The sequence below is a fragment of the Thamnophis elegans genome, chromosome Z, assembly GCF_009769535.1.
Source record: "Thamnophis elegans isolate rThaEle1 chromosome Z, rThaEle1.pri, whole genome shotgun sequence".
In the NCBI taxonomy this organism is placed as follows: Eukaryota; Metazoa; Chordata; class Lepidosauria; order Squamata; family Colubridae; genus Thamnophis; species Thamnophis elegans.
Genome location: NC_045558.1, coordinates 53,983,534 through 53,997,464, shown reverse-complemented (window position 1 = coordinate 53,997,464; position 13,931 = coordinate 53,983,534). Strand labels below are relative to the sequence as shown.

Genomic DNA, 13,931 nt, shown 5'->3' with positions numbered 1-13,931 from the left:
TCCTGTCACCCGTCGCTGTCCTGTTCTTCACACTGGTTGCATACGCGCATTCCATTGTCTGCCAGTGCGCATGCGCAGCCACACATCCATTGCCAGACTTGGCCAGGAGAACGACCTGCTGCTTGCATTGCAGCAGGGTTGCTCGGAAGGCAGCCAGACTGCAGTGTCCTTTTAAGGTACTTCAACATGGGGGAGGGGGGACCATAAAGAGACAGGCCACAGGAGCTTTTCTGCTGGTGCTGTGGGAGTGGCTTGGTGGGCGTGGCTTGGCAGGAATCATGTGACTGAGTGGGTGTAGTCAACCCAACATCATTCATGTCAAGTTCACCATGCCCACTCAGTTACATGACACACATCCTGCCAAGCCATGCCTGCAAGACCACGCCCATAGAACCGGTAATAAAAAAATCAAATCCCACCCCTGCTGGAGACTAAAACATATGAAGAATGGCTGTAGGATTTGGATTTGACTTGTCTAAAGAAAAGAAGAATTAGGAGTAACATGATAGCAATATTCCTGCAGAAATCGTGGGTGCTCCGTTATTGGATGTTTTTAAGAAGTCAGTTTTCATTTAAATTATTAGTTTCCCATATCTGGAATGATTCGGCACTGGAAGGAGTCTATAAAAGAATTCATTAATATTCATGAACTCAATATGAGTTCCTCGGGATCCATTTATAAATGAGAAAGGGAAGGGAGGGGGGAGAAAGAGAGAGAGGGAGAGAGAGAGAGAGAGAAGAAAAATAAGACTGTTCTCAGTAAAGCAATAATAAATGAATGCAATGGTTACTAACCATTAAACCAGGAGGACCTCTTTGGCCACTAGGACCCTAAGAGGAGAGAAAAAGCAGCTGTAGCATCTCATACTGAAGCAAGTTATAAAATACAGGCAGTCCTTGATTTACAACCATAATTGGACTCAGAACTTCTGTTGCTCAGCAAGGCAGTCATTAAGTGAGTTGCATCCAATTTATGACATTTTTCCCGGAGGTTGTTGCAAATCAACACAGTTGTTAAGTGTATCTCCTGATTGTTAAGCAAATTAGGGTTTCCCCATTGACTGCTTGACAAAAGTCAGCTAGGAAGGTGGCAATGGGGATCATGGACCATGGAATGCTGCAACCATCATAAACTGTATGATGGTTGCCAAGTGCCTGAATTTTGATTATATGACCAAGCAGTGGCAGGAAGTGGGCAGGAGCCTTAGGTGATGCAGATAAAAATGAGCAGGTCTTTTCCCATTCCGTCTTGATATTTTTGCCATGTTTATAGCTCCCATTATATATTCTTTTTTTTTTTTTTACAATGACCAAAGATGCACCTTTCTTAGACTAAAGCATCTTAAAGCTGAAGGAGAAAAATATAATGGGATCATAAAGAGGAAAAGACCAGGCTTGCACAGAAAAGGATTTAAGCTTTTTAAGCTTAAGAAGTTTTTTTCTATTTGCCTAATGCTGTGGTTGCTGAACTATGTGCCACATCACTCAAGCGCATTGCAGCAAACTCACAGAAATGTTGTAAAACATTAATGCTTGACATCCATGAGACACTATGTGAACTGCAAGCTAAGGTATACCATGCAAAAATTACTGAGATACTAGGGGCTCCATAAACTTTTGGCAAATTATGACTTTACTTTAGTTTATGTTGTACTATCTTTAGCTAATTTTAGAATATTTTAAAGAAAGATTACATTTGAGAAAGGAAAGAGAATGTTTCCTTAACCATAGCCCTAGTATTTGCTATAACCATTTATTTTTTCTGCATATAAGTAGTCATACATTAGCACCATTCTCGCCGGCTTCTCCAGGTTCTCCATCAGCCCCTGGTTCTCCCTGCAAAAGACAGCAAGATTATTTAAAGTACATTTGTCTCTTTTTTAAGTTCCACAGTATATTCGTGATGAATTCTGACTTGTGATTGAAGCAAATGTTCACAATATGGCCTGACTTTCTAAACCTCCTCACTACATGTTGCATACATTTCTAACACTACAACTGTGAGTGTGTCAGATCCCTAAAAGTGATACTGCCATTCAATTGGGAGGAGGGGGAGCCTCAGAGTTAAATCATTAGCTACATCTGAAACAACTGAGTTTTACAACTTTACAACTGGTTTTCTGTCACCAGGAGACTGAAGGTCCCAACATCTCTGGAGATATGTTTATGGTAGCCATGTGAGATATATAACTTTGATGTCTAACTAGAGATAGCCATGGGAACGTGTGCTTTATTGACTCCCGGGGCAGAAGAGTTAAGGAAGCATCTTCACACTTGTGTATTGGTCAGAATCTGCATTCGGACAAAGGGGAGGGCTCATTATCAGCTTAATCCCATTTGCATGGCCTAAAGGTTTTCAGATGCTGCTTTGCTTCTAATGGTTTCCATCCTGCTTGATTAAAAGGTTCCTTTTGAAATAATTGCATGAACATGTGCATATATAAATCTGGTTCAGACTGAAAAAGCCAAGTAACAGACACTTGCAAATTCAGTTCACACTGCCAATGGCATTTTGATTCAGTTTGGCTTCAACTAACTCTGGAAACCTGCCAAAATCCAGAGAGAACAATGAAACATAGTGTGCTTCCAACATTCAAACCTGAAATAAGATGGAGCCACTAGCTAGTCATTGAGTGGCTGTCACCTTTTATTTCTGACACTTCTGATACACCTGAGTCTCAAAATGAATTTTAATCAGCATTAATAAATGAATAAGTAACATACTGATTTAGTATCATAAGAGAACAAGATGCAGACTAGTCAAAATATATAACATTATATTTAGAAATAGCTAGGTATTCTCTTAATGATTTCCAAATGCTTGGATACCTGCTGCCCCAGATTTCCTCCTTTACCCGGAGGACCAAGATCATTGTTGTCAGATCCAGGAAACCCCTGAAAATCACAAACAATCTTTTAAGTAGTTTCACAGACCTCTGTTTTTTTTAAACCTGAAAAAATTGGATCAGTGTAACACAGTATAATCTACATTCATCTTAGTATAAATTAGGCTTTCATTCAAAAGCAACAGACGAAATCACTGTGGTTGGCAAGGAAATCTTGGAATACATTCTGAATAGGTAGATTTATGATTGAAGGTATAAATATTTGCATATAAGCAATTTCTATTTCCTTATCCTTAAAAAAAATACAGCAACATTCTGAATTATTGGACCAAGTAATTTAGTAATTCTTACAATGGACCGGGAGACAATATGTCTTATAGGATACCTCTGCAAAATTGTATGTATATATGTATTTACAAGAAAAGTATATGTTTCTTGAAACATGCCATTTCAGTGAAATGGATTTCAGCAATAGCATCCTTACATAGCAAGCTGCAAATCCTCTGAAATGACAGACATTAAGTCCTGCTGAACATAGAGTACTCTTCTGAGCTTGGATCTTGATTGACCCATAGGTTTTCAATGCTTTGATGAACTTTTATATATATTTTGGTGTTTCCATTGGTCCTATGACAAATGATAGATCCTTATCCCTGGTTTGTAGCTTGATTCTGATTCTGTGTTCAGCTCTCTGCATGGACTATAAAGGAACCTACTGTTTTTATCAGACGATGAAAACAACATTATATTATATAATAAATATTTAGGAGTCTATATTTCAACTTCAAATGGGAAACTATATAAGTATAATTATGAGCCACTATGGCACAGCATACAGACAGAGATGAAAAATTGGGAAAAATTACAATTATCTTTGATGGGAAGAATAGCAGCAGTGAAAATGAATGTTTTACCTAAATTTTTATTTCTTTTTCAAATGATACCAATACTTAAAAAGATGCAAATTTGCTAGAATGGCAGAAGGGCATTAATAAATTTGTATGGTCAGGGAAGAAGCCAAGTATTAAACTAAAAATAATGCAAGATGTGCCTGAGAGAGGAGGTTTGAAATTACCAAATTCAAACCCATATTATGAGATTGTGCTGATGCTACATACTATCGTATATGGTGGACTTGTAAAAAGGTTAAAGCATTTGGATAAAAATATGGTGGATTATGCAAAATGTTCTTAAAAAAAGGATAAAGTTTACCCCTCAATTATTTTTGTTAGGTATAATTACTGATTGTACAGTTATAGAGACTAACTTGATTTTGCATTTAATAACTGCAGCAAGATTGTTGGTGGCGCAATACTGGAAGAAGGAAGTTTTGCCTACTATTCAAGAATGGACATTAAAAGTAACAAACTTAGCAGAGATGGCTAAAATATCAGTATATCTCAAGAACCATTCCAATGAGAGATATAAATTGGAGTGGAGAAGATGGATTGACTATACTCAAAATAAACATGAGACTAAGAAATTCCAGATAGTTTATGATTGAGGCAACAAGGAATGACATAATCTGTTTAGAGTTAGCCTAGCAAAGAGGAGTTAAAGCTCAAATGATAGAGGATATTAATTTTTTACTTTTAAGTTTACTTTAGAATATTTTTGTTAAATATTTATATCTTGTATTGGATCTTGATTGACCCATAAGGTTCTGGGAAGTCGGGGGAGGGAAGGTTGGGAGGGGTGGGGTTGGGTGGAGAGGGGGAGAGAAGTAAACATTTGTAAAAGTTTTTTTTAAAAAAAATTCAAATGGCTACCCTTTCTTTGGTACCTTCTCTGCAGCTTTCTTTGCAAGTCAGCTATTGGAAGAGATCTCTAGACACATGCAATAACATGCCTGTGCCTCTTCCAGCTGCTGCAAGATAAGGCTGAAAAGAATACAGTTCCAGAAAGGTAAAACAAAATCTCAAGTCTAAAAAAAACAGTCATATCAAAAGTACCTGTGTAATGGTAACAGCAACAACAAGGTTTTCTGTGGGTTTTTTCCAGCTCCACAGCCAAAGCTACATTCTAAAACTAAAACAATAGCTATTCCTACTTACATTGTCTCCTCTTACTCCAGGCTGTCCACGCTCTCCTATTTCTCCTCTAGGGCCTTCTCTACCCTTTAACCATAAAGAGAAGAAGAGTTCACTAGCTCACATTTTCTAGTACCACTTATTACATTCACAGATATTCCAGAGTCATTGTTTGGTGCTCACCATCTAGGTCTGTAATCATGTTGATAGTAGTAAAGTGGAAAGGAAAAAGTTTAAAATCATTTAACTTTAAGCTGGGTTACAGCATTTGTACTGTGCTCTTGAGACAGATAGATGGTCTTTAGTCAGTGTCTCTGTATAAATAATGCATTTTTATCATATAATCATTAATTCACAAGATTTTGCAAAAGATTTGAAGCTTGCTGACAAAGCTATATAGCAATTTTCCCCTCCTTCAACTGCATTGACCTTATATATTGGAGAATCACCAGCAAGAAATGTTGGGAGTTGTGGTCTCAAGACATCTGGGCAGTAGAGAAAGCTGCAATAGTGCCCCCTGCCCATAATTGCATTCAACACAGAATTCAGTTTACCCTTCGGCCTGAATGGCCTTTTTGTCCATGTGATCCAAAAAATCCTTGTTCTCCCTAGACCCCAAAAGAAAAAGACAGTAATTCAATAACCTCATGAAACACATTTCTTAAAAAGATCTGGATTAGAGATGATCTTCAATCTTTCAGAAGATATCTGGAAACCCTTTGTGAGTCTAGTCTTTTCTTTAAGTGGTAAGTAAGTAATTTAAATGGATGACTGGTTTAGTGGTATTATTGTAAGTATTTTGTGACTTAATTCAATTCTGCATTTATTCAGAAGTTATATGCATCTTTAAATCATCTACATAAAAATTGGTTCATCAAAATGTTCTGACTTAGGAACCAGGAAAGTGAGTTCTAGTCCTTTCTTAGACATGAAAGCTACTACAACGACTTTGGTCCAGTAACGTTTTTACAGTCCAATCCACCTCACAATGTTGTCTTTATGGGGAAAATAGGAGAAGGAAGAAATATTATGTATGTTTACCTCCTTGAGTTATTTATAAAACACACACACACGCACAGACACACAGACACACAGACACACACACACTGTATGTATGTATCAGTGGTAGGATTCAAATTTTTTTTACTACTGGTTCTGTGGCCGTGGCTTGGTGGCTGTGACTTAGTTTGGTGGCTGTAGCTTGGTGGACATGGCAGGGAAAGGATGCTGTAAAATCTCCATTCCCACTCCACTCCAGGGGAAGGATACAAATAATCTGGGACTCAGGTGGGGCCAGTCAGAGATAGTAGTTATCGGTTCTCGGAACTACTCAAAATTTCCACTACTGGTTCTCCAGAACTGGTCAGAACTCACTGAATACCACCTCTGGTATGTAAGTAAGTAAGTAAGTAAGTAAGTAAGTAAGTAAGTAAGTAAGTAAGTAAGTAAGTAAGTAAGTATGTATGTATGTATGTATGTATGTATGTATGTATAGGATAAAAATCTATTGGATAAATACCTCCTGTCCATCAATACCATCAATCCCGGAATTACCAGCTTCACCCTGTGGGAGGAAATGTAAGCTATACTTATTATGAAATTCTTTGTTACTTTTGCAGCATTAAATCAGAAGCCCTCCATGCATGACACATTCTTTTTCCTCCCTTCCTCTGATTATAGTTATGTATCCTCAAATGACTGATAAACCAGCATGACTTACATAATGTTAGACACAACCAAATAGTTCTGATGAGATTCTGCTAACCTAATAATAATAACCATCAGTATTGACAAATTCATTATTAGTCAATTGCAAAAGGCAGCTTTACTTGGAACAGTTTATAGCCTATGATGATGTGTGTAACACCATCAAATGTCAGCATTTGCCTATCCCAGATCCTTGGGAAGGATTTGATAGGCAGTTTAATGAAATGAAGGATTAGGGGAGACATGATAGCAGTGTTCCAATATGTCAGTGGTTGCTAATCAAGAAGAGAAGCAACTTAGAACTGAGGAGAAATTTCCTGATTGTTAGAACAATTAATCAGTGGAACAACTTCCCTCCAGAAATTGTGAATGCTCCAACACTAGAGGTTTTTAAGAAGCTGTTGAATAACCATTTGTCTGAAGTGGTGTAGGGTTTCCTGCCTAAGGAGGGGGTTGGACTAGAAGACCTCTAAGGTCACTTCCAACATCTGGCTGATTGTGCGACAAACCATAAATAATAATATACTGATAAAGAAAAGAGAAGTAATAGTCCTACTCAAATTAAGCCACTTTCACCTAATAATTCTGTGCCACTATGAGAGTAAATCTAGATCCCATGACTTCATCACTATACAATATTTGACAGCTTTGCTCTCACATTCTGTCCTAAACAAGTCTTTCAAGAGTAATGACTTGGTGATTCTGTAACTCCCACCCATATGAACGATTTCATATGACAGATAATATGAAAGACAAGAAAGAGAAAGAGGTGTTACAATCAAGTACCTTTTTACCTCATTCACAGGGGTTAAGACGGAAAGACAATTTCTCAAGACTGAAAAGCGTAATTTTGTTTGTTTCTTGTTCTCAGCATTGCAAGGTCAGCAGAAGTAGAAAAAAAAGATAAAAGTTTCCCAGTCATGTCCAACTCTATTGGCGGGGTGGGGGGGAGGTATTAATCTGTTTCTTAGCCGAGGGAGTCAGCATTGTTTGTGGTTGGTATGATTATTTGCCAGGGTGCATGGAATACTATTACCTTCCCACCTAAGTGATACTTTTGTATGTTTTTGAACTGCTAGATAGGTAGGAACTGGGCAAGAACAGGGTTCGCCCCATCACGTGGTACTTGGGTCTCAACTTTCTAGAGATAGGTCCTTCTAGAGATAAGCTCAGCATCTTAACTGCTAGACCACCACATCCCATACAGCAGAAGTGAAGAGGATAACAAACCATCTTTAGACTGATTTTGAAGGATGATGAGATAAAAATAGTGAAACTTTGGAGGTACCCTTATACAATGATTTAGACTGCAAGAAGTCCATAGATACCAACTACAAGATAGTAATAATAATCAAAGTAGATATTTTAGTCATATCTTTTGAAAAAAGCAGCTTGTTTCTCTAATTTAATTTTTAAAAAATGCCTACCTTTTTTCCTCTATATCCTCTTACTCCCTGAAATGTAGAAGAAACTGGGTATTATACAGAAGAAATTCAAAAGTTCTGAAACTTATTTCCAAATATAATGTATTTTTCTGCACTAGAAATAATAAATAACCAGAAATGCAAATCAGTATTCAGGTGATGCAATTAGTAGATTTTTTTCTATACTGCCTTACAATACAGTGATACTTCAAATGCTCATTCCTAGCAATTGTTCACTTCACATTACGAACTTGACAGTTTTTTTCTCATTTTTGATTATTTAGAGAAGCACAGAAAGTAATGCATTTCTTACCACCTATAAAGTCCCTACCAACTTTTAATCTGAAGTTCTTATGTGCAAAAATGCTTCCCGCTTCAAGGAGATGAGCACTTGTTATATTCAAAGCCCTGTGAACAAGGTTATTATATACCAAGCATATTTGTTGGGTGAAAAAAAAAAATTCCAACTCTGGTTTTGGTAGGAGCCAGCAATTCTAGCTGGCAAATTAGAGCATTTGATTCATATGTGAAATGTGTATCTTTTTATATTCTTTTTGTTATTATCATTACAGCTTGTGTTTAATCTTCCTTTTTTGAGAGAAGATTATCTTCCTCATCTTCTCAGGAACAACTTTCTTTTGATAAATACAAATATAATTTGCTGGATAAAATGCACACATTATAACATGGGAGTCCTCAGGTGTGGTCAAAATGTTTCAAAGGCAGCCACAATAGTGCAATTCAATCTCTCATTGATTTTTTTTTTTTATGGGCATCACATAAGCAGAGTTTCAAACATATCATTGTGACCACCTTCTGGATTTTTTTGAATGACACTTCAGAGGTATCATTCAAACTGGCAGCCCAGGACCAGATGCATTACATGCAAGCCACGACCAGCTCTGTGAAGGGAAAACCATCATATATATCTCGTGACAGCAATGTGACACCGCAGGTTTGACACCTGTGCCTTACAGATACCCGTGAATTCTTGTTTCTCAAAGTGGAAGACAACTATGAAATCATTTTTCAAAAAATACTCACCAAGCATACAGTACAACCACACCAAGCAAACATATAACCACATAATAACACCAAGATGGTAAAATATGAGATCACGTGAAGTGCAATGTCACAAGAACACCTATGGCTCTGGGTGATCCCTCTGGAGAAGTTTGAAGACTTGCCTTGGGACCTCTAGCACCACTGCATCCAATTTCTCCTTGCATTCCATTAGAACCCATCAGACCACGACTTCCCTAAGGGAAAAGAAAAAAGCAAAAAATTTGAAAACCTGCCTTTAAATATGCTTAATGCTTTAGATACTTTTGTCTTCTTTTTGAATGATATATTGTTAATGTGTCTAATTGGAATTTCTGAAAATTACTGAGTTATCTCCTGGCTACATGCTGTGAAATACAATCTTTGCTGAATCAGGCACTTTCAATGATAATTAAGTAATGTAAGATTAACTTATGAGATATGTAGACAAACATTGATTCTCTAATACTATAGCTATATTTAGATTGTGAACTCATTCTTCAAATTTGAGCTTACTGCATATGCTTGTTAAGAACCACATAAGATACCTGTATGGGTATATATCCTGATGAATGTAGAAATGAAATAATATTTTTCAGAGGTATAATTCAGATGTAAAGCATTCCATTTTCTTCTCCCTCACCTTACTTTTATATAATTTTCTCCTTGTAATCAGCTTTCTTTGATCAGTGATCATAAATAAACTACAACTGAATTATTGAGTAAGATCTGTTGTATTCCCATAAGGCCTCTCCCATATACTTGACAGATTACATCTAATAAGTGCCTGTCACAGAACACTCTCTCTCTCTCTCTCTCTCCCCCCCTCCCTCCTCCCTCCCTCCCTTAGAATGTTTTAAGAATAAGAGTTAATGAAAATTGCTAGAGACAATTCCAGATAGTCTTATTTTTAAGTGACTGCAATGTATCTTTCAATGAGACTGCTAGATATGTTACTTACAATTCCTCCTTCTTCACCAGGATGGCCTGAATAGCCATCAAAACCTGTCCTTCCCTGCAAGGTAACAAGGACAAACTTAATTCAGTAGTATGGTAACTTATTAATAGCAGAGCTCTGTGTTCTGCACTTCAACAAACACATTTCCTCAAATACTCATATACTGTAGGTCTAATTTATGGAATGGAAAAATCACAAAAAATCAATAAAAATGTTATTATTAGCACCAAAGTATACAACAACTTTAAAAATTTAAAGAAACAAGACTATTCTGCTCCAGATTATTTCATGTATTTTAATTTCAACAAAAACACTTGATGCAAAGATAAGAAAAATGATGTATTAATTCATTTCACTAAGCCATGGCTTCCTTCATTAAAGTCTATTGACCCAGCCATTTTATATAAACAAAGAACAAACCTCATTCTCTTTCATTACTCAACTAGGTAACATTGATGTTGTTACCTAATTGAGTAATGAAATGTCTGCAAGAAAATAAGCTCAGAGAACATCAGGAACTCCACTGTTCAATCCATTTTTTTCTAATAGTGAGACTAAAGAACAGTCAGGATTCAAAGCACGTAATAAGGACCAAGTTTGGGCCAGGGAGTGCAGTCACTAGAGGCAAGGGAGGCGTGGCCTCACCAGTCATGAGGAAAAGGAAAGGATTTTAAAGAATTATTTTAAAATAATTAAAGCCAAGGTAGTTGCTGCCAGATTCACAGTGACTTGGAACAGTGCTGTGTTAACCATAGGAGGAGGCCAGAGAACTAGGGGCCTCTTTTGCATAAGGAATTTTTCGCCTTTTAATAGTTAAGCAAGGGTTAACAAGCAAAGAATTCCTTATGCAAATGAGGCACGTATTCTCTCGCCTCCTGTAAAGGGCATTTTTAGAGGCTTTTTAGAGTTCTCTGGGAGCATCTAGCTCAGTCTGACTCAGAGCTCTGGCCTTTCATGAGGGGAGGGCAGGGCAGGGCAGGGAGAAGCAGAGTTGAAATCATCTCTGAAACAGCTGGAAAAGGTGCGTGGGGGAGGAATTCAAAAAGTTTGATCAGAAGGCAGCAGGGGAAGGGAGGGGGTATAGCAGAGGAGCTGCTTTCAAGCCTTTGGAAAATATATCCAATCCAACTTCTGTGTTTGTGTTTGAGAGTGAGTGAATGAGAGAGGGATCAAAGTTCTCTGTGTGCGTGTGTCTGTTTGAGAGAGGGGGGAGGGAGGGAGAGAGGGAGGAAGGAAGAGAAGGGAGAAGAAAAAGAATGGGAAAACTTATTTTGCAAGGGGAAAAAATGCTGTTGCTTTAAATCGGAACTGAGCATGCCTGGCTGTGGAATTCTGGGAGTTGAAATCCACAAGTCTAAAAAGTGCCTCACCAGGCTTAAAGCTGACCACACGTCACTGCACTAGTTTGTATATGAACACTAAGCTATGTAACAGCTTGTTTGCTTTTGGCATAACATATTGTTCAAACCAGTGACGTGCAGTGAAGTTTATGGCTGGTGAGGCACTGACACAGTGGTGAGTTTCAAATTTTTTAGACTCGTGGACTTCAACTCCCAGAATTCCACAGCCAGGCATGCTCAGTTCTGATTTCAAGCGACAGAATTTGTTTTTCTCCTTTGCGAAAAAGTTTCCTTCATTCTTTTTCTTCTCCCTCCCCCTCCTTCCTTCCTCTCTCCCTCCCTCCCCTCTCTCTCAAACAGACACATGCACACAGAGAAGTTGGATTGGACTATCTCTCCTACCCCCTTCCCTCTCTCACTCACTCTCTTTCAAACAAACACAAACACAGAAGTTGGATTGGATATATTTTCCAATGGCTTGAAAGCAGCTCCTCTGCCATACCCCGCGCCATTCCCCTGCTGCCTTCCCCAAACACCTCCACCATTGCAAATGCAGCCTGCTGTCTGGGTGGGAAATGCCTGAAACACAATAAAGCCCACCCACCCACTTACCCTCTGCTTTCAGGCTGGGGGTGAGAGAAGAGGCAGAGAAGCTGGAGGGGTGCCAATCCAAGCCTTTGATTGCAGGCGGAGCCACGTTGCCTTTTCAAACTTGTAATCAGGGAAGCTGGGCTTATATAGTTTTATCCAGCTCTCTCTCTCTCTCTCTGTGTGTGTGTGTGTGTGTGTGTGTGTCTCTGTGTGTGTGTCTCTGTGTGTGTGTGTGTGTGTGTGTGTGTGTGTGTTTGAAAAGGCAATGTGGCCCTGCCTGCAATCAAACACTACACTTGGGGAGGGCTCTACACTTGAGGATGAAGTTTGAATTCCTTCCCCACCCTCTGACTCAGCTGATTCAGAGAGGATTTCAACTCTGCTCTGGCTGTCATCAAACCTTAAAAGTTACAAGGGGAAACTGGCTAGCTAAAAGACATGGGATGTTTGGAATGACAAGTAATTTAGGTCGACCAAAGACTATGATATTCGTAGCACATTTGAAATTTGGAGGATTTTGTATATTTCTGTTGGATGCATTCAGAGGTTGTGAAAGTAACTGGAGAAATACAGAAAATTGGTTTGCATTCATTTTGTATTTATCTTTTACTTGTTTTTCCTCTTAAGCATGCTATGTTTGAATCATCAATACTAAGTTCAATTTGCTCTACTTTGTTTTTCCCTGTTAAATAACAAAATGTAATTTTGTCATTTGAAATCTTGGGCATTGTAAGATAAGCTTCTCCAGACAGATTTTTCTCCATATCTGTTGAACTATTATTCCCAGAATAATATAATAATAATATTATTCTACAAGGAACTCTGTGGAGAAAACCTGAATCTAGTTATAGCATGGATAGAAAACCATATGTGCAATTTTGATTATATATGTCTTTTAGATGCTAGGGAAGAAAGCCAAAAATATAAATATAATACAAATAGTAGTGCTTGAGAGATTCTTTCCTTTACTTTAAATCAGGGTTCAGGAACTATGGTCCTTATGACTCAAAATTCTTGAGTCTGTCACGGAATTTTGGAGTTGAAGTCCACAAGTCATAAAGCGCCACTGTTTCCTACCCCTGCTATAGAACATCAATCTTAGCTTCTCTTTGGTTCTTTATTAGCAGAAAACAGGAGAGAACTAAAAACAGTGCTATATATGATCTGTTTCTGATACTGATAGTCCTTGTTTACAACCACAAGAAGAATCAGAAAATTCATCATTAACTAATGCAATCATAGTATGAGGCACCTGAACAAATTTTATAATTTTTGTTGCAATTGTTAAGCAAATCACTTATGGTTATTAATACAGACATCACGTGATCCCAATTTGTCATCTCCTATTGGCTTCCCCATTGACTTTGTTTGTCAGAATGTATTCACCTGTTGGAAACTAGTTGGGAAAGAGGATCATATGACTATGGGACATTGTAATTCTCATAAACGCATGATGGTTTTCAAGCACCTGAACGTGAGGACTAGTAGTAAATCACTATTTTAGCATTGAAGTAACTTTGAACAACCACTAAACAAATAATCATTAAACTAGGACTATCTATATCAAGCAATGAATTTACAATATCCAACTGGTTATTTCAAATTTCAAAGCACATTTTTCACTCTATATTGTATTATATAAGCACTGATCAGCATAATTTGAAAATAATTTCCTTAATTATTGAGATGTTACCTTATTTCCAGGGTATCCAGGAATCCCTTGAATTCCATCTTCCCCAAAACATTTGCAACAAACTCTACAGCATTCTCGTTCTATAACAGTATCCTTCAAAATAATAAATACAAACCGGTCATTGTTACAAAATCTTAACACTGTTCATTAATTAAAAACTGACTTAGCTTTCCTTTTTATTTTTCATTCTGCTGTGAAGAAACTTACAAGGGTTCTTCTCAACATGCTTGGTAATTCAGGGTTTTCAAAATATAAAGGCTCCTGATAACCAAATCCTCTACCAAATTCAAGTTCTTGTAAC

At 37.6% G+C, this 13,931-nt stretch overlaps 1 long non-coding RNA gene across 1 annotated transcript; it reads right to left on the bottom strand.

Annotated features, from left to right (window-relative positions):
• Positions 1 to 9,193: 9,193 nt before the first annotated feature.
• Positions 9,194 to 13,715, bottom strand: LOC116523074. Its single transcript, XR_004257028.1, has 3 exons — positions 13,631 to 13,715; positions 10,010 to 10,063; positions 9,194 to 9,266 (listed from the first exon to the last, which is right to left on the bottom strand). It is a non-coding gene; the product is annotated as an uncharacterized LOC116523074 (long non-coding RNA).
• Positions 13,716 to 13,931: the final 216 nt, after the last annotated feature.